Source organism: Triturus cristatus, chromosome 1_1 (assembly GCF_964204655.1).
Source record: "Triturus cristatus chromosome 1_1, aTriCri1.1, whole genome shotgun sequence".
NCBI classification, from domain to species: Eukaryota; Metazoa; Chordata; class Amphibia; order Caudata; family Salamandridae; genus Triturus; species Triturus cristatus.
The window spans coordinates 1,186,930,820-1,186,952,532 of NC_140579.1; positions in this window are offsets into that span (position 1 = coordinate 1,186,930,820).

Sequence of the window (21,713 nt, forward strand, 5' to 3'; positions counted from 1 at the left end):
GTGAGCAGAGGTGCGGCCAAACATCAAGATAGTGAACTGAAAGGGTTCTTTTACCAGGTGGTGGGAAAACATTTTGGATTCAAGATAGGTACATGAAAGTAGACATTCAGCAAGTCCAAGGACACTATCCTGTACCGATTTTGGCATTTGAATTTTGTTCTCCGTCTGAGCCTACTTTCCGTTTTGGGCACCAAGTAACAGGAGAAGCACCTATTGTCTTTCTCCTTCTCTGACTGTCTCTGCTGCCCCTTTGACCAGCAATGACTGGACCTATTTGTCACGATCGGAGGCATGTTTTACCGAAGTCCGAGTGAAAATAGAAAGATCTGGAGGGAGATGGACCGAAGCGGAATTGTGTAACTGTGATGGACTGCCCAGGACCTTTGGGTAAGATCTCACTCAACATATCCAAGAGGGCATAAGTGTAGCTCCAAAACTAGCAGACAGCATTAGGAGACTGCAGTGCTAAATTGGCAGAGGACAACATTATCTTGGCAAATGCATCAGTGCCCTTCAAGACTCTTTCAGGAAAAGCAGCAGGAAAAATATTTGGGTTCACTTTGCTGATAAAAGCTTGTGGTATGTGACTCTCCTATTCCTTGAAAGGTAAAGGTAGCAAAGGCTCTGAAGTTGAAGGGCCAGGTTGCAAAATATGTGTAAGCAAATTAGCTTTAGTTTCCAAGGTTGCCAATTGTAGTTCCGACACATCTGCAGCCCTGGAGACCCCTATGGTAATGGAGTCGTTTTCTCCAGGAAGGCAACTGTATAGTCCAGTTTCCTCTCTGCTGAAGTATCATGATCACTAGCATTTTAAGGTCTAAATACAGACCGTCATCTGTATAGTGAGGAGAGGTAACAAATTGTATGCCTTCTCCTCATCATCCTCGTCACTTGGAACATTGTGAAAGTCCTGTATGGCGTCTGTATGGAAACACTGGCGCCGAGGCAAAGCCACTGCTAGAGAGTCCTCCCCAACCATGGCTGTACCTTACTAATCTTGTAATGAAACTTTGGTCGAGATCTACCTCATCTCTACTCTGGGCTCACGATCTGTAGTGGAGGGCGCCCAAATAACTTTCTAGAGTTTGGGCAAACTTATCAGATAGAGAAAACTACTCTGGTGGGACAACTCTACCTTTATGGTGCTCAGTCAACAATAAAACTTGAATTATTATTGGACATTTGAATACATTATTTCAATACTAGCTGCCGCCTTTCAAGATCCCCATAACACCAGAACAACTATCTCAAATATGAACATGATCTTTATAATTTCATAACCATTTGTTCTGCATGATATAGGAGTCAAAAGGTTAAAATTCATCAAAGCGTTAATCACAGTGTCCTTGTATATAGTACGCTAATATACGATGAGACGACCAGCCCTACGTTCTGAGTATGGGAGCCCATGCATCTTGTTTGCACTCAGCACGTTACCGGCCAGGGACCTCAGTGTCCATACCGCCTTGCAGCAGGAGCCGCCACCGTCACTGGGAGCGCGCCAGCACCCTCAAAAGCGCAACCAGGCTCCCGCAGCGCTGAACGCGCGTGGGCGTGCCGGGCTAAGGGCGGGCCAGTCTGCGCCCGTCAGCGGCAGAAAGAGGCCGGGCTGGGTCATCTCCCTTGGTTTTCTGCTATTGGCCTTGAATCGTGCCCTTGGACTCCCACCCGTTCAAGATATATCTGCTGGAAGGACGTGTGAAGGTAAATTATTTAATATACTACTAAACATCAACAGCATTTCTATAATGGGGAAACGGAAGCCTACTGCAACATTAAAAACACACACACAACACTTGACGGTTTCCTGCAAAAAGCGGTTGGGGTTTTAACCAAGGAGATTCAAATAGATGAACGCAGACTTTCTTCTGCCCCCAGTTTAGCCCCATCTGCCCGAACTGACTCCCAAATTATCACCCTGGAAATTGCAGCAGAGCAAAGCCTACAACCTCGTTTATCTTCCACTAGAATTATGTCAAACCAGGGAACTTTACAAGCTCCAATTGAAGGAACGGACCCATCCACCGGTACCATGCAGAAACCCTCTGTAATCCAAACAGAACAAGCATTGGCATAGCCAATAGGTCTCGCTTTTGGGACTTTATAAGTATTTAGTTATGCAGCACAATATCCATGGTGCAACAACATCATGGCTAAACACTTATAAGGTCCCAAAGGTGAGACCTATTGGCTATGCCAATGCTTGTTGTTTATTACAGTGAGAGTGGCTATGGAAGTGGTGAGGTTTAGTACAAGTTTCCTCTGAAGTCAGGCACTGACACTTGGGCAACGAGTTGGTAGATTGGTAGCACAAACTAGGTGGAATGAGACTAAATGAGTCAAGTAGGGAGCCTCTGTCATCATCACTAGTGCTACTCTTGGGTGCAACATGATGCCAGTAGGTGTGAGTCAGCTGCTTTGAAAAGAGCTACCTCTTGTCCCAGAGCCTTGATTACCTGCTGTCTCAGCAGATTCTGACAATGACAGACTTTAAGAGAAAACGGACCTATAAGTACTCCAATACTGCTGATAAAAGAGGACTCCTGCCATGGGGAGATTTTTATGGCAAGAGGGGCTGATGTTAGAGGACTGAGATTATGAATAAGGCTCCCAGTTTCTATTTTTACAGATAAATACAGACAGAAAACAATGTGTTTCCTGTCTGCATTTATTTAAAAGTGGAAAAATACTGAACAGCGTGGTTCTTGTGAGAGAATCTCCATGCTGTGTTTTATGAACTGCAAGCAAAAGATGAGCAGATTGACAGCATGGGGAGTTAATAAAATAGGATGAGATTTTCTTAAATACCGGCATATGTTAATTTATATATGTAGTATAACGCTAATATATAGATTTGGGTGTAGTGTTTTGTTATATGGGGCTGCTTGATTTGCTAAAATGCGACAGGCATCCACATTTGAGTGCACATCTAAGAGTTAAATGTGGAACTATACCATCTTGTGACAACTCCATTTATTCTCAAAACACAAAATAAATATTGATAAATACCAATAAGATGGCCAAAAAATAAATATGGATAAAGACAGACGGAAATCTAAAAAAAAAAAAAAACCATAAAACCAGGAGCCCTAATTATGATTCGGTCATGTCTGCAGTGAAATGTGTTCTGCTAGGAAGAGTTAGTGGGCCGCATCTGCATCATGTGTTTAGCCGCCCTGGAAAGGGCATAGTGTGGTGGGGAGGGAGAGGAGGGGTGGGGGGGAACTGCCTTTAGGGGTTATCCACATAACCCCTAGAAACACATTAATCTGGTTCCACCCTTCTTTAAACCCTTCTTTAAACCGAGTCCATGTGGGAAGGCACTAACAAACCAACCCATAGTTCTTCCTGGACATACCAACTGCAGATGTGCTCTAGAAAATAACCAGTTAAATCTACGATTCTCCACAGGGTAAAGGGTCCAGGGAAAGTGTAATATATCCAGGTTCACTCGAATTATGTGGCAGGAGAGGGATCAATTAGGCAGCATGGTTGACTAAATTATGAATGATGGCAAGAAAAGCCAAATTATGTGGCTTAATGCGGCACATATTTTAATAATACTACTTGAATATTTTATCATTTTTATTAAACTTGATAATACTCTGTGGGCAATGGTTTGCACCTCATTCTTACCAGTTTAACATCCAAATATAGCAATAAGCAACAGAAAGGTGACCAGTCTAGCTTTGCAAAGGGCCCTCCTCTGTGCGGCAACATTTGTTGGCACATTTTTAGTGACTTTTGAACCGTTTGAGCTATAAACACATTTTTTTAAGGATAAAATCTGCAGATTATGCAGCAGATGATGGATTATGTGGGAGATGCGGCAAATCTATAATTAAGAGAAAATCGCTGCACAGTTGCCTAATTCCAGTCGCCCTAAATATACATGAGGATGATAATTCCCCCCAAAAATCCCACATTTTTGGTTACCACTGGTAAGGCCTTCTACACCGTTGAGGAGCAATAAGTGCCCTTCGGACATAAAGGGCAAAGAGCAAGAACCATACAGAGCCTAAATCTGGTGGCAGGGCCTCTGCCACGGTTCTCCACGTGGAAGGAGGAGCCCAGGGCTGCCTGATGAAGATGCTGTGACATGTTCTCCCTCTGAGAAGTGCATTTTGTTTTTCAGCCTAAGGAGAGTACAGAGGTTGGTACTGTGACATCTGCAACTCCTTACGTAGGTGCCTGCTGGTTGCTCACGCAGGACATACTGCATCACCGCAAGACAATAATATCTAGGGACCGTTAAAATGTCTGTTCGTACGTGCTGCCCAGGAAAGTACCAGACGTTGTAAGTATAGGCAAGGTGTCTGGGAGATAGAAGCATGGTTTCGGGTGCAAAGTGACTCTGGCAGGGAAAATGTGCTGCAATGTTCCTTAATGTGCCACTAAACAAACACAGGGAGCCGGTGCAACATAAAACTAGGTGTAGTGCATCACGCAGCCCCAGCCCCCGCACACATCCACCGGTGCCTGCTCTGTCAGCGGTAGGTACCGATATGAAGCCCCCTCATGCTTGGCGGTTTGATATGATTGCGACAGGTGCGCGTGCCCGCACGGTCATCGAGCTGTGTCAAGTAAACCACGTAGCACCAATAGGAGAAAACATTCAGTCAGGGAATTCCAGGGCCACGGCCTTCTGACCTGCCTGGTGGCACCCGTGTAACACTTCTTAGAGGTCTGCCCTAAACAAGCAGCTCCTTTCCCTGGCCGCCAGTTGTCAAGCGGCCGGTTGTTCCCCCGCGAATCATTTTCCCTGACAGGTCGCGAGTTTACTGTTATAGCGCTAGAAAGAATGCGCAGTTTGGAAGTTGGCCGTTCTGTAATCTGCTAACCTTGCAGTTCGTTCTGGTGACCTCTGCAAAGAAGCGGCCGCGAAAGTGAAAGTAATCGTGGTAAAGCGCGGCGCCTGCGCACATGCACTGTAGCTCTAGGCTGGCCTGGTAGCACTTTTTGGAGCCCTCTCAATAAGTCTCGCCAGACCAGCGCATGCGCTGGGTCAGGCGAGACCTAAAAAGGAGGGTAAAGAAAGCGAGGGGAAGGAGTAGAAGCCGACCATAAATCAAGGAGCCACTCGCCTAGGGGGAAAAGAACTAAGAAAGCCACCTCAGTGAGCAATACCTCAAGGACACGTTTGGGAGGAGGGAGAGTAAATGCAATAAATGTTTCAGATATTAAAGTTAACGATAACGTTAATGGATTTGGTACAGTTGTACAAGAGGCATTGAGCCCTATTTTATCTAGATAAGTCAGTATTGAACAACAGTTAGCCGGAGTCCTAAAGGTTTTAGGTAATATACCGGATTTTAGAAATGAGATCGATGATATTGTTTGCCCAAGAATCTCTAACGCAAATACCATTACCCCCAGTGCCCAGATAATTAGATTGAGTTCAACATGTGTAACATCTATTGCAAAAGAATGTGTTCCACTTGTAAAACTTCCGGTTAATAATGACGATAGTAATACAGTACCGCTAGCAAAACAAGTCTCAGTCATGGTTGGCAGGTCAGCCCAGCACCATGTGACTCTGGGCAGTAGCTTGCTTAATCTTCCCGACGGCCCCCAGCGCCGGGATGCCTATGGGTAGCTGTGCGCTTTACAAATACTGGATTTACATTTTTTTTTTTACATTTGAGTCTGGGGCAAGGGGACAGTGACCATTTTAAGTTACCCATAACAGAAGGGGTTGGTGAGCCAAAAGATTATACAGATTTAAAAAGGATTGGGCGAGAAAATAGGGGCGGGAGAGGTGCTAAATGTGTGTTGAATTTGCCACCACAATGCACACCGTATACTTTGATCCTTAAGGGCGTTCCCTGTCTGGAAGCTGATCAGGAAGAATCATGTCAAAGTCTCATTAATAAATCGGCTTATTTGTGCTCTAAAAAAATTTCATCAAGGATAAACTGGCTTGAAAATATTATTATGGCCAGGCGTGTGAGCTGGCTGGGTCATACACCTAAAAAGGGGGGCGGGAATTGTAGTGTACTTAATTTTAATAATGCTTAATGTGTACATTTTGCATTAACGCACTTTCATAGTTCACACGACAACCCCATAGTGGCCTACCCATTGGGTTTCTTTTATCCTGCACAATTTGAATACCCAATGAGGAAAAATTGGCCAAGGATGGGCCCCTGCCCAAATATGGTTATGCAGCCACCCTCTCTCAGCCTTCACAATCGTTTTGATGTCCTTTCAGGGCTGGCAGAAATTGACTGACTGACTGTTCTAATCTTCCTGTGGCATCAGGGACAGCAGGATTGACCATTATGAGTCAGGGGGTTGGAGTTCATACAGATGTATTTAACAATAGGGCAACTGTTGGTCCCGCTGAAATTTCCGCCCTCAAAACTACTACTAGCGTGAATAATTGGGATAATTGTCAGAATCTCCCCCATCCTGACAATCTATCTCTAAGCGACACTTTGGCTAGAGAGACCCCTGGGCCCTCAACTACCACAGTTAACCAAATCATTAATAATGAAGCCATTAGGCTGGAAAAACCTGATCAGCAAAAGTCTTTGCTTAAATTCATTTCCTGGAATATCGCAGGAATTGTTTCTAAATTATCCGATGAGTCTTGGGTAATGTATATTAAAGGATTTGATATCAGTTGTCTCCAGGCAACATGGTACACGAAGGATATGCATTGAACGGTTATTGTCCTTATACAGTCAATGCTACCCCCTCGTCCTCTGGGAGGGTTAAGGTGGGCTGACAATGCTTATTTCTGTAAAATATTAAGCTATAAAAGTCACTGTTGTTGGGACATCCCCCTGGTTTCAATTAGTTGTGATTTGCAATTTGCTGCAAGCTAAGTTACTAGTGATTAACTGGTATTACAACATTTTTAAACACAACATTTGCCAAGTTATTGAGGCTTTACAGTTAGAAATGAATATACTTTCAGAGAAGTGGCAACCTTTGTGTATTCTCTGGGTAGGAGGTTTCAATTATTCAATTTGCCTATGTAGCTCTGGTCTTGCATGCGGGATGTTAAGTATGGGGGGTACCCCTGGCGCACTTTAGTCATACCCCTCAGGGAGAGCCTCTTAACTCTATTATTATGGAGAATGATCTGGGCCTTATTAATGACTTAGTTAATAATCCCTTAATACAGTGTCCCACCTATTCGGGTTGTGGTAGGGAGAGTACTATTGATTTCATGTTTATATCACACAAGTTCATGCAACTCATAGGTGACTTTGGGGTGGTTCCAAATAGTGCAAGCGACCATAACCCACTTACAATGACAATTTAGTACAATAGCTCGCACGGGGAATGCTGTAGGTCACAAAGTTTCTTTTAATCCTAATAAGGGAGTGACACTTAGATGGAATAAAGTAAAACCGAGTTTGAAGCTAAAATTGTTAGATCAAATTATGATTCCATTGTGAAGTGTTTAGCCCATGACCTGCCCCCAGCTGAGATTATTCAGGAATTCCAACAGGTTTGTTCTCATGTAGCCGAGAATTTGACTAGAACAATCAAGGTTGTGAACCACCCTGAAATAAGGTGGGTTAATGCGAAAAGTACATGAGCGCACAACATTTTAAATATTGGCATTACATGCACACCCCTGTGATAGGGCTGAGATCAAACTTGCTAGGAAGGTTTATAAAGATACAGTAAAACAGAGGAAAGATGAACTGAAGCGCCTAGCCTGGGACTATCTAGAAAGAGCGAGCGCCCTTAAGTACTCAGTTTCTGGGAAGTCATAAACCGCCCATTTTTTTATGAGGAGTTGGGCAGGATGGATTCCTTGATCTTGGGTGATGTCTGGGAAGCCCACTACATGGCCATTTTAATCCAAAAAGCCTCCCGCATGAGGTCCCCAGTGAGGATCTTCCCCAAAATCGAACCTCGGCCTGTAACTTAAGTGCGTCAATCTCAGTAGCTGAGGTTGAGGAAGCTATAGTTAAAGGAATCCGCATGAAAGCCCCCGGCCCGGATGGAGTGCCACTGGACCTTCTTTTTAAAACCAATATTGACCTATGGGCTCCATTACTGACCAATGTGTTTAAAGCAATGGTGATCGGCCCTATCCCGGCATCTTGGAAGGAGGCAATAGTAGTTCCTGTGTTTAAAAAAAGTAACAGATGTGACCCCTCCTGCTATAGGCCAATCTCATTATTGATGCCACAGTGAAATTGTTGGGTAGGGTTGCCCTTGCTAGACTAGAAAGCTGGGCGTCAGACACAGGGGTGATTCCAAGATCACATTATGGCTTCAGAAGGGGCATGGGTACTATTGAACAGTGCCTCAACTTGTCCCTGATTATGGGCAAGTACATGAGGGCCAGGAGGGGCTCTATTCATCTGGACTTTATGGACTTGTCCAGCGCTTTTGACAATGTAAACCGGGACAAGTTGTGGGCACTGATGGGGAAAATTGGAGTTGAGGAACCCTTAGTTTCTCTTCTCCATAGGCTCCACGCCGCGACATCTGTTAGTATCAGATATGGTGCCAATGGTGAAAAAACTAGGCCTATTGCATCGACAGAGGGCGTCCGGAAGGGATGCATCTTAGCGCCCTTTCTTTTTATAATTTACACCAATGGCCTGGATGCTTTCTTGGCAGAGAAAGATCTTGATTGTCCGCGTATTGGGAGTTCCTGGGTCCCGCTCCTCTCCTACGCGGACGACACTGTTCTAATGGCCCTAACAGCAAATGGCCTCCAAAAATCACTTGATGCATTTTCTGATTTTATGTTATCACTGGATTTTAAGGTTAATTTTGTGAAATCTTATGTTAACTAAAACTAGAAACTATGCGGTTGGGCAAAAAAGGATTGATAAAATGAAAAATGTTAACTATTTAGGGAACATTTTTAATAATAAGCTGAAATGAGACCCGCTTGTGACTACAAGGTTGCATAACGTAGGTAGGGTGATTGAGGGACTTTTCCGATTTGCATCTAAATTAGGTCAGAAACCGGTGACTGAGCTCGTTACACTCTATAAAGCCAAATATGTTTCGGTGGCAACATACGGTGCAGGTGTTTGGGGGTACCACTAATGTAGCGAGCTGCAAATCATGGAAAATACGTTCATTAAAAGATTACTTGCGGTTCCAAACGGTGCCCCCACAAACTTTTGCCATTATGAGTTGGGACTTGACTTTGTTGAAGATTGTATAAACATTGCCCCCTTACTTTTATGGGCCAAAATTTGGTTAGCGGAAGAGCTGTCATTTACTAGAGAGGTTATCAAGGATTGTCTTGGCCTTGATGGTGCATTAGCTATTCCATGGCTTCGATTTGTCAGGGACAACCTTCACAAGCTAGGCCTGGAATGTTATTTTGATTGCCCAGCTAGCATTCGTGAGAATACGAAAAGAACCCTAAAAGAGGCGCATTCTGCTAGGGCTAACATGCGTCGCTCTCAGCCAGAGGTAGCAGGCCCTCTTAGTTTATTCCCTGCTCAACAGCAATTTTGTTTAATTTTCTCTACAAATACCCAGACCCATTTTTTCCTAACAAGATTCCGTCTATTGACCCTACATATTTTTGTGGATTTTCCGAAACAAGCCGGGTGGATGGCTAATTTGATGCCTTGCCCTTGTGACAACTTGGCAGCCCGAAGCACATTGCACCTTATGCTTTTTTGCACCCTTTTCAAAGATCCTAGGAGGAAATTCTTAGTCCCGATTTAAAAAAAAAAACTAAGGCCATTTTTTTATATTGATAGCTTTATTCATTTACGCTCTCTGGCATCTTCAGATATGTGTGGGGTTTCTAACTTTATCAAAATTGCAATTGCTATTAGAAAACAGTATTAGTAGCATCAGGAAATATTTGTCCCATAATTTCGAATCATGCTTCCATCCAAGTTACCAAAGACAGAATTCAGGTGGGTCCGTGACAGATATGTGGAGCACAGCTTGAAGCCTGTAGTTTTCATGTGGTGATGAGGGGGATATGTCCCTAGCACGCGGTCACTGAAAATACAGTTGAGGAAACTAGTGAAGAACAGATATAAGTTCAGAAGAGGAGCTGCAGATTCATGTCAAACACATGGAAAAAGAAACTGATATCACTGTGCAGAAGTGGTGCTTATATACGCCTTCATGGATTCACATCCGGAATTGGGACAAAAATGATGCGTATTTCAATGGTACTATCTGTCAGTGCACTGGAGCAGTTTCCGGAAAATGTTTCTGGATCCATTCTGGCGCTTGGGTAAATTCAAAATGTGAAGAATCTTAGAAGTAGCCATCAAATACACAGGATCAACATATTTGCAGGCTGAGGCTCTAGCATAGCTAAAAGTATATATATATATATATATATATTCACTGAAAAAACCATAGGTTTCAGGGGTGTTATAGTTAGCTGGACTTTTCACTTGTACAAAACCATTGAAATTCCCCCGTTATAGTTAGTTCAGCTAACTATAACTCGCGCGCCCGCAATGCACTGCTGATGACGTCACATATTACATCACTCATGACATGGTCAGTGACATCACTCATGACATCACTCATGACACACGTCACCTCAGGCCCCGTCCCCTCCCTTCACCACAGTGTAAATGCGCCCTGTGGCTGTTCTAAGTTGAGAGATTAAGTCCCCTTGAATCCTAAGGGTCCCTAGGGTCAAACTAGACCACTAGGTACCTCCAGTAAGCGCCACAGAGCTGCGTTGCAGAGAGGTGTAAAAAGGGGATTGGCCTCAGAACACCTGTCTGCAGCGCAGCTCCCTGGCGCATACTGGAGATGCCTGTTGGGCTAGTTGGCCCTCAGGGACCCTCAGTATTGAAGAGGAATTAATTCCCCAACTTACAATTCGCCAGGTGGCGCATTTGCAGAGTGCTGCAAGGAGGGGGCGTGGCCTCCGGCACGATGCCAGTCTTTTATTTATTTAAATTTTTTAAGAAGGGGGGCTGTGTGGTTCCCCTTCTTATTCTAATTTATTGGCCCTGATGACCCCATCCCCCAGGGCCGGTCTCCTAATTTTATTTTTTTGACCCCAATCCCCAGGGCCGGCCACTGTTTTTTATTATTTTAAAAAAATATATATTTATAGACACACCTAGGACATGCTGGACAAACCGTACGTACCTATCACCATGACGATTTGCGTGATATTCATTAAAAGGCGACTATGCATACAATGAATCCACGTGGAATGTATTTACACCACTAATGAAGCTCTGACGTCTGATGCCCTACCGTGCCTAATCCCGGTAGACACCCTTGTCGTTTATTTATACAAACATGGGTAGCTATTGACGGGCACATTTAATACACATGCACACCAAGCCATTCAAAGGGGATTTGACAAAAATTCGACCAAAACTATGCAAGAAACCCCCCCTCACGGTTAATAAAACACACATCCACTGCCGGATGTGTAATACTTTTTATTTTACTCTCTGGAAAGGGGACGAACATCACTTGAGTCACAGCGCGCTCCTGGTAGAGCCAAATGCTGTGTTACACCCACCATTGCCTGCTGAGTGCCACATACCTCTGTGTTGTATTCCACTAGCTAGTGCATATGCTATGACACTCACTAGCCCATGTGCACTGTAACACCACCCCGTGAATATGTCATGCCACACTTGTCTTCGCACGGGTTATATTGCCCCATCTAACGTGCCTTCCTCGATGCCTATGTTATAACGCACAGCACTATGCCATACATATTACAATCTGGGATCCATATCTTTGTCACAGTGCATATGCAACGTTACACTCCCCAGCACATATTTTATATTACAACTTTAGAGACTAGTTAGGTTACACAACACTGCCCTGTGCATATTACACTCCAAGGCGCATATCGCATAGCACACGCTAGTGCCTGTGCTATCTCGTGCTCTCCAATGAATCTGTAATTGCGCACAATGTATTGCATATTATCTTTCACGCCCGGTTCATCTTATATCACACTTTTTGGTGCATAGTTTATACCATACACGATATCTAGTTTTCATTTTCAATCGTGCTCTCAGGACTATGTTCTATATAACACTGTGTTCACCTACCCTTTTCACGGGCATTACATTTTGCAATAGGGGGTGGAGGGTCAGGGGGTGTTTCTGCCAAGTGAGCCCGGAGTCACAGTCACAAACGTCCTCTTCTTCCTGAATAAAAGTGAGATTATGCTGCATACTTGTTCATATTTTAAGTAGTTCGCACAGACACACGTTTTAAAAACAATAAAGTTCCTAATACCCGCCTTCTCTGAAAAGTTAGCTTGCTGCCCCATCCCCCTCCTCCCTATCCTCTGTTGTGTGAATCCATGGACTAGCCTCCTCCCTCCTGCCATGCATGGTCTGATGTGCTGCCACTGCCCTCAATTTAGTATGATGTACCAGTCCACTCCTCCTGCCCTCCATTGCCCAATTCTATGCCCCATCATTGACTTCCTGCTTAAACTCTGTGCTTAGCTTGCTGCCCCTATTCTCCTTCCCCCTGCCCTCCGATGTCTTTGTGCATGCCCCTGCTCCATCCTTTTTGCCCACCATGTTCCATGGACCTGCCACTCCTATCTACTCTGAGTGTTCTGTTGAGCTGCCACTCCCCTCCCACCTGCCTAGCATTGTCAGATGACTGTAACCTATCCCTGCCACCTCCACCCTGCCTGTCCACATGCCATGACCCTATCCTCTTCCTCTTGCCCTACATGGTCCATTGTACTGCCACACCCTTCTGCCCTCCCTGGTCTGTTGTGCTGCAACTGCTCCTCCTGCCTGCCCCGTGCGGTCTGTTGTGAGGCCCCTTCCCCTGAACTTTGTCTGTGCACAGGTCCTGACCCTCCCTTCTATCCTCCATCGTCCTTTGTGCATGCCCCTGCACCCTCCTTCTTGCCCATCATAGCCATTGTGCTGCCACTAACCCTCCCACTTGCCATGCATGGTCTTCTGAGCTGCCATGGCCCCTCCCACATTCCCTCCATGGTCTGCGTGTAGGCCATCACAGTCTCAGTGTTGCTCTTCATGGTGTGTCTTGCTTCTAGTGCCCATCCTGCCTGACCTCCATGGCTATATTGCTGCTCCTGCCCTGCCCCCTTGCCCCCAGCCCTCTGTTTACATGTGCAGACCCCTACTCCCTCCCTCCTGGCTTGTCTGTTCCATTGTAATGCCCCTGATCCGTCCCTCCTGCCCTTTATGGTCCGTTATGCTGCAGCTTTCTCTCCTGTCTGTCCAATATGGTCAGCTAGCTACCATTGCCTCTTGCCCCTCTGTTCTCTGTTGTCCATGTGCATGGTCCTGTCCCCTCCCTCTTGCTTTCTATGGATTGTTGTGCTGCACTCCCGTCCCGCATGCCCTGTGTGGTGTATTGTGCTGCTGCAAACCCCGATGACTGCCCTGCAGGGTCAGTTTGGTGCACCTCTCCATGTCTCTCCTGTCCTCTGTTATCCAAGTCCATGTCCCTACCAAATTTCCTTCCATGATCCAATGTACCATACTTGCGAACATTTTGAACTTGGTAAGAGGGAGATTTTGAAAAACAACTGGGGTATTGATTTTCCCCTTTGAGTTACATTGAAAAAGAGGAGATTGTAGACAGGAGACAGATCAAATAAAGCCCATTTGAGATTAAAAACATTGGACGTTTCCTGGCTGAATCGGGTCTGTTGGCATGTATGGTTGTACTACCATTGCCTATTCCTTCTGCCCACAATGGTCTTTTACATTGCCACAGTCTCTCTTGCAAGTCCTGTATTGTTGGTTTGTTGCCCCTGCCCCCCTTTCCACTGCCCTCCATAGTCTGTTGTGCTGCCACGGCCCTTCCTGCCTGCTCAGTGTGGTTAAATTGTTGCCTTTGCACCCTCCTACCTGCCTTCAATTTTCAGAGTCCGTGCCCCTGGCCTCTGCCTCTCAACAGTATTCTAATGAACAACTAGATTGCTAACATTCTATATTTATTACAAAAGTGTGGAACGCCTGACGTCATCTTGATGTAATCAAAACTGTAATACCTAGAGCATTTCCTTTAGAAATTACATATATGAGAGGGTCTTATTGGCATCAAAATTATGGTTAGTGCTCTAAAAGACTAAAATAAGGACATATTTTCTGAGTTTTCAAATAGCGACAAAGCACTTTTAAATTATTTGTTATCTTTATGTTTTTTTATCCAGTTGACCACTTGATTAAATGTTGCACTTAGGGGAGAGGATGTGGTGTTACTTCCAGAACTGCAGACTTTGCAACTGGGTAACCAGGTTGGAGTTTCTGCTTTAGCTCGACATTCTGTGATTCTGGTCAAATCACTTAGTCTCCCCATGTCTACAACCAAAATGAATTTGTTCTTGTGTGATGTAACCAATGCTCATGTAAAGCACTCCAATACCTGACAAGTCTGCACTATATAACACTGCAAAAACACAAAATAATAAATGTTTTGCACACTTCTGTCATTGGGCTATATTTGGGCTACATCTGGGTGATTTTGGGCTACATTTGGGCTCTTTTGTCTCCGGTGGCCATCTTGGGAGATTTATTTGTTATGAAGTTTCCTAATTTCCTCATGTACTGCAGTCTCCTCAGTAGGAAATGCTTTCAGTTTTTTTACTTTGATTCCATCATGAAGGTTTTCAGATATGTCACACATTTGCCATAAATTCTGAATATTAGCACTCTAGTTGCTCATTAGATCACTGTAGTAAAACTACTGTTCACCATGGAAGTCTGCTCCTGGTATTAAAAGTGCATGTTTCAGTCTGCATGTCAGAATTTTTTAATGAAATAGAAGAGGATTTGAGAAGTCACTCAAAATGTGCCCTCATTTTCTTTCTTCAGCATTAATCATAATTTCTATGGCAAAATGAACCCCCTCATTGTGTTCCTTTTTAAATTAAATGTTTTAAGTGTTACTAGTTTATTCCAATCAAGATGGCTTCAGGTGTGCCATACTTTTGTCATAATGAAGACAGTAAGCGCTCTAGTTGTTTTTAAGAACACTCTGGGACATTCGGTCATTGGGCTATACTTGGGCTACATCTGGGTGATATTTGGGCTACATTTGGGCTCTTTTGTCTCTGGTGGCCATCTTGGGAGACTTATTTGTTATGAAGTTTTCAAATTTCCTCATTTACTGCAGTCTCCTCAGTAGGAAATACTTTCAGTTTTTTACTTTGATTCCATCAAGAAGGCATTCAGATGTGTCACACATTTGCCATAAATTCAGAATGTTAACACTCTTTTTGCTCATTAGATCACTGTAGTAAAGCTACTGCTCACCAGGGAAAACTGCTGCTGGTATTGAACGTGCATGTTTCAGTCTGCATGTCAGAATTTTTTTATGAAATAGAAGAGGATTTGAGAAGTCACTCAAAATGTGCCCTAATTTTTCTTTCTGCAGCACTAATCATACTTTTTATGGAAAAATGAACCCCCTCATTTTGTTCCTTTCTAAATTAAATGTTTTAAGAGTTACCACTTTAATCCAAGCAAGATGGCTTCAGGTGTGCCATATGTTTATCATAAGTAGGACTGTTAGCGCTCTAGTTGATCTTTGGAACACTCTGGGAAGCTGCAGTATAACACAAAGGAATCAACTGACAGTCTCTGCCCTTGTTGGATGTACATGTTTTACTGAGAATGTCAGACTTCATTCTCACATGACTGAGAAAGATAATGCTCTCTGTTTAGCTGATAGATCACCTTCCAAACCTCTGTGGGAAAAGCATGAGAAAATATTTTTCTCTCAATCATGATATCCCAGCAGAAGGCTTTTTCACATGGTGAAATCACCTTAGAACATACCACAATTCCTAAAATGAGTATGGTACCATCAACAAATGATTTATAATGTAACTAAAGTCTTAAACCCTTCTATTAACTCCAATGCTTTTTAGTGAGGTGCTATCATGTATATTGGTCCCAAGATGGCTGCCAACACTTCTTGGATGAAGTGCTGACAGCCAATCAGATCTCAGGATGAGATGTGTGGTTAGGCTCCGCCCACATATATATATGATTTTACTTTTGATTTTCTCAGGAGCTACTGAACAGATTGACACCAGACCTGCAAAAGGCACTTCCCTGACCTGAGGACTACCTCTCTGCCAAATTTCAAGTAATTCTGTTCAGCCGTTCGGGCTGTACCTTGGAAAATTGGATGGGGAAAACGCGTTTTGGGAACCCCCTTTTTTCTCAGCCCCCGCTTGACGAATCCCCCCCGAGACTTTCAGGGTAGGAGCGGAGCGCCCCACCTATTTTGAAAATTTCGCGAGGATTCGTCAACCGGCGCCAAAGTTATTCCAAATAGAATGTTGCGGATTTCCTATGGAAACACGGTCCTAACTATAACTATCTACTGGCGACCGCCAGTAGATAATATAGATATATATATATATATACACACACACACACATTATTCAACATATGCAATATAATGCATGTGGGCAAATGCACAGTACATGCGCCCAACAAACTCTTGGCACAAGCATTTATTAGTTAGTGCTTAATAACACACAAAATAATGGAAGGGGCCCAAAGATTTTCTTAGGACCCCGCTGCCAGTCACAGATGTTGTTGAAGACCAAGGCTGTCTAGTTTTGGTTTCACCACATGACTCTCTTCCACCAGTGTACACTTTTCTTAACCACACTCTTGCAGGTTCTTACATCTGTCCTTTTTCCCTTGTCATTGCGGTTTTATTTTTATTTTTCTCCTTTTACTTTCTTGCTCTGGGACAAAGTCTGATAATGAAAGACAAGTCTTAGACTCCAAAAATAAGTGCTGATGCCCATCACCCGCAAACACTGGCACAAATTCAGCACTGCACCTAATGCACACTGTACTTCAACATACACACACTTCTGAGCACAAATGCATCATGAATAGTATCATATATCATAAGCAGCAATCATCCAAAAATACTGCAAAACATTTCCCCTACACATGTTTCTTCAAATAGTTTTTTGCCTTCCCTCTCTCCCAAAACTGAGAATTTTGTCTTTGCAGAATCATTGTGAAAACCCTTAAAATGTTTCCTAACAGAAGTACCGAATGGAAGTGGCGCGACACTTTGGTCTGTGTGATCATCCCACGCCTGATCAGGGTCTTGTAGTTGTTAATCGGGATCTACGTCCCCGGGGTAGATGGTATCCTCCCCGCCATAGTCCTGCATCGCGTCCGATTCGGAAGGGGTAGGAGAAAAGGACTGCGGATCTGAGAGGAAGGGTTGGAAGTGTTCTTGTAGCACTGGTTCCTGCTCCGCTGGCAGCTTGCGTTTAAGAGGAATTTTGTAGGGCTCCTCTTCCCTGACTGGCGTTATTTTGCGCTTGTGGAGCATTAACCTGCCAGTGTCGGCGTCGATAAATTGTGGCCTTGAAGAGTCTTGTTCTGTTAGGCCAGAGGTGGTGGACTGTGTGTGGAGGACACGTGTCCGAATGTGAAATAGTTTCGGTGCCGATGTCGGTGGCAGCCCAAATGTAATGTTGGTGGGCTCCGAGTGCACTCTACAGGGTGAGGTAGTGTCGGGACCCGAGGTAGAATGGAGGGCTGCCCGGTCACGGATGCGTTGTAGAGATGCAGAGACCTGCTGCACAGCGAACGCAGATGGTGGTTTGGTGGGCACCTTGGTAGTAGACATTGAGGTCGGCCCCGACTTTTGTTGGAGGGGGGTCACTGGCCTGAAGGGATGCATCAACAGTTGACGTAGTCGAGGACTTATTCGGCGTCGGTGCTTTAGGCGTTGACGTAGCCGGGGCGGCCATTTTAACCGTGGAGGTTACGGCCTTCGGTGTCGGCGCCGAAGGTCTCGGTGCCTTGTGGTGCCCGAGGTCGTGCTTTTTCTGTGTGTCGACCGCATCTGCTGCGGTGAGCTCGGCGCCAAAGTCCCTTTGTACGCGGTCGGAGCCGACGACTTTTTTCGGCGTCGGGGCAGTGGATTGTTTCGACGCCTTCGATCCGACCACCACCAGTTTCACTTTCGATTTTGAAGGCACTGGAGCGATGGATGGTTTTGGGTTTAATAACCCGGTCGTCTTCGGTAACAGTGGCTCTTGCAGAGTGTTCGAGGCCAGACCGGAAGGTGGGGCCGAGGAACCATGTATTTGATCTTGGGTAAGGCCCGAAGGCGATCCCTCGACCGGAGCCTGACGACGACGTACAGTTTCGGCCTCCGTTTCGACGGATTGGCCTAGCTCTTCGGGAGAGCTGTCTTCTTCGGCCCCGTAGGCCTCGTCGAAGTCTCCTACCTCGTCGACGGTTTCATCACGTCGAAAGAGCACTTCATCATCGTCGTCCGATCGGGAATCATGTTCTGAAGCGGGGCTAGAGACTACTTCTTCCACGCTCTCGGCGTCCTCGTCCTCGGTGCTGAATATGTTGGTGGGTGCGGGCGCTGCTTGCTGCGCCTTGAGCCTCGCTGCCCGTCGGTTCCGCAGAGTCTTCTTGGATCGGAACCGTGCACAGGCCATGCATTTCGATTCGTCATGATCCGGCGAGAGACATTTATTACAGACTGGGTGGACGTCGATATGAGGGTACTTGGCGTGGCATAACGGACACCTTTTGAACGGAGTCCTCGATTCCATCGTTGATCGATCGTCGAAGTTTGGACAAATCCGGTACGAAAGTCGGAAGAGGGTGTGGAGCACTAAAGCTAGTAGTCGACACCGAACGGTAACTGTACCGACGAAAACTAAAGGCCTTTTGGCCTAAAACTAAGTATTCCTAAGTTGAGCTAAAATAGTCACATCCGAACCCAATGGCGGAAAAAAACAATCTAAGTATAGAGAGGATGCCCATGCGCACTATGGTCCAGGGGAGGAGTCACCTATCTCGTGATACTTCGAAGACTCTTCCAGGACAACAATGTGCAATCATCCGGACCCAACACTAGGCGGCGATCTATGCACAGATATGAATTCAGCAGCCCACATGCCTCGAACACTACTGTACAAGTACTAGACTCACTCCTAGAATCGAAAGGTCTCACTCAACACTATATAAAGCAAACCCACAATAGAGGTTCAACTCTTGACGCCATCATCTCTAACCACGCTGCCATATCCCTCTAGTCCATCCTTCCAATGGACTTGTCCGACCATCAGCCAATTCTTTTCCACCTTAACACCAATCAACCTAAGCTCCACACCCAAACCCACCTGCATAAACACTGGACAAGAAGAGCTAGAATCCCAAATGATTCCCCCACCAGAACAGTCAACCACTGACAAACTCACTTCTCACTACAACACTAAAATGACTGAACTTCTTTACTCCATCGCCCCCTAAAACTCATAACATCTAGAAGCGCCCCGTCCAGATCATGGTTGAACATAGACCTTAACAATGATAGGTGACAACCCAGTATGACAGAAAGAAAATGGAGAAACCAACCATCTCTAGCTCATCCTTCACTCATACAAACAGAACACCTAAAATATAAAAAGCACATCTACAGGGAAAAATAAGTCTCCTTCAGAGCCCAACTAGACCATTCCAGAAACAGTCCCAAAGATCTCTTCAAGATCATCAAAAACCCAAACTCCTCCCTTTCCCAACATCCTACAGATGCCTCCACTAAAAGATGTAAATTCTTCGCAGACAAGATAACAAACATTGAACTCTCGATAGACCCCTTTCTCCTACCATCAAAGACCCCGCCTTCAACGTTGGCTCCCCACCATCAACTGATGTCGATCTCTATAATTCCATCACCTCAGAATACCTGAGCTACAGCATCAACCAATTCCATCGAAAAAATAACACAAGCTGGTCGGAATTTGCAACCATATTTGAAAAGGAAGTCAATGATACACTATCATCCATAAAGCCGACCTCTCTCCTCTCTGACCCTCTCCCCCCTTGTCAAAAAACTCAGTCACATAATTGCATCAACCTGGACGAATATCATCAACTCCTCGTTATCCAGTGGCTCCAGGCCAGCCACCCTTATACTTGACCAAATCAGCTCCCTCATCTAGAAGCCCAACGCCGACCTCAATAAATACGGACCCATCACCAATCTCCCTCTACTTGCTAAAACCATTGAAAAAATGTGTCCACTCTATCAAATTATCACATTGAGAAACTAAATTTACACAGCACATTCCAATCAGGATTTAGGAAAGGCTGCAGTACAGAGACTTCAATCCTGAACATCACGGATAACCTACACAGATGAGGGAGATGCCTATCTACTGATCCTCCTGGACGACTCAGCGGCTTTTGATACCGTCAACCACAACACACCTCAACACCCTCACACAACGGGCAGGTATCAGCGGCACCGTCCTACAATGGTTCTCATCATACCTGAACAAAAGAACTAACCTAATGAAAAGAAACAAGTCTACATCAACAAAAACAATCAAGAATCCTTCAAAAATCAAACCTATTCCCTACCCTCTTCAACCTCTATATGGAACCTCTTGTACTGATCCTGAAACAAGCAAAAATTGCCTACCATCTTTACGCAGATAACACCCAAATCTATATCAAAATCGCTTCACTCAAAGACCTCTAACATCTCAACAACACTCTCCCGAATACACACCTGGCTCAACAACAACCACCTAAAATGAACCTCAATAATCCAGCCTAAAAACAATCCCTAGCCCATCCACCACTGGCTCAACAGTCTGACTGTGCTAAACTGTAAACTATCTACATCTAACTCCATCAAATCCCTTGGGATTACTCTTGACAAAAGCCTGAATATGAAAGAACATATCAACGCTACTGCAAAAGGTGCCTTCTACACCTTAAAACACATAAAAAAATATCAAACTATTTATCCCCTCTGAAGACTTGAAGAGAGTAATCCAATCCCTTGTCCTATCCAAGCTGGACTACGGCAACGTAACTAATATTGGCACCTCAAAAACCCACCTTCTGCCAATGAAGTCCACACTTAACGCAGCAGATAGACTGATCTCTGGAGAAATATTAGATTACATCACTCCCACTCTCAAGAAACTCAAGTGGTTACCAATTGAAGCAAGGAGTATATTCAAAATAACCTGCATAACACACTAAGCTCTCTACTCCGGAAATCGTACCTTCCTCACTAACAAACTCACTAAAGCGGGCCAAAAGAGACATGTACAAAGCTCCTAAACCCTTCTATCCTTCAAAAATTAAAAAACAAAAAAGAAAATCCCTCACTCAATCCATTTCGGAAAACACCACAAGAATTTGGAATGCCCTTCCTAAGAAACTACTTGGCAACCTTCACTTGAGGAAAAACTTTAAATCTTATCTTGTCAATAAATTCCTAAACTCATCCGCAAACTACCTTGCTTGACCTACCACATACCCAGTCTAACAAACTCACTGACCACTCTGACCTTGATCACAACCACCCTTCTGGATAACCCACCCTGTCGTATACTGTATTAATATATGCTCTGCACTTGTATCTATCTCCTGTAAATGAGGCTGGTTTACCTGCTTTCTGCCTTGTATTGTAGGGCTTTTCTCTCCCACTTCTGCTATGCCTACTTTAAATTATGTAAACAATGCACATGTAAATCATATAAAGCCTTATCCTATGGTTATAGCTCCTGTAATCGATCTATATGTAATTCCTGAAACACACTCTCTCTGATGCCCTCTGGTCTAGTTCTAGCTAGATAAAACTCAAAAATAAAAAAAAATAAAAGTACAATCAAAAATATTGTCTCTCAGGCTTGCTAAAGTCATCGAACAACTGGTTTAATCTGTACAGCAGGAGTTTATACCTGGCCAAGAAACAACTACCTATATTAATCATTCAATAGCAATGTTTGA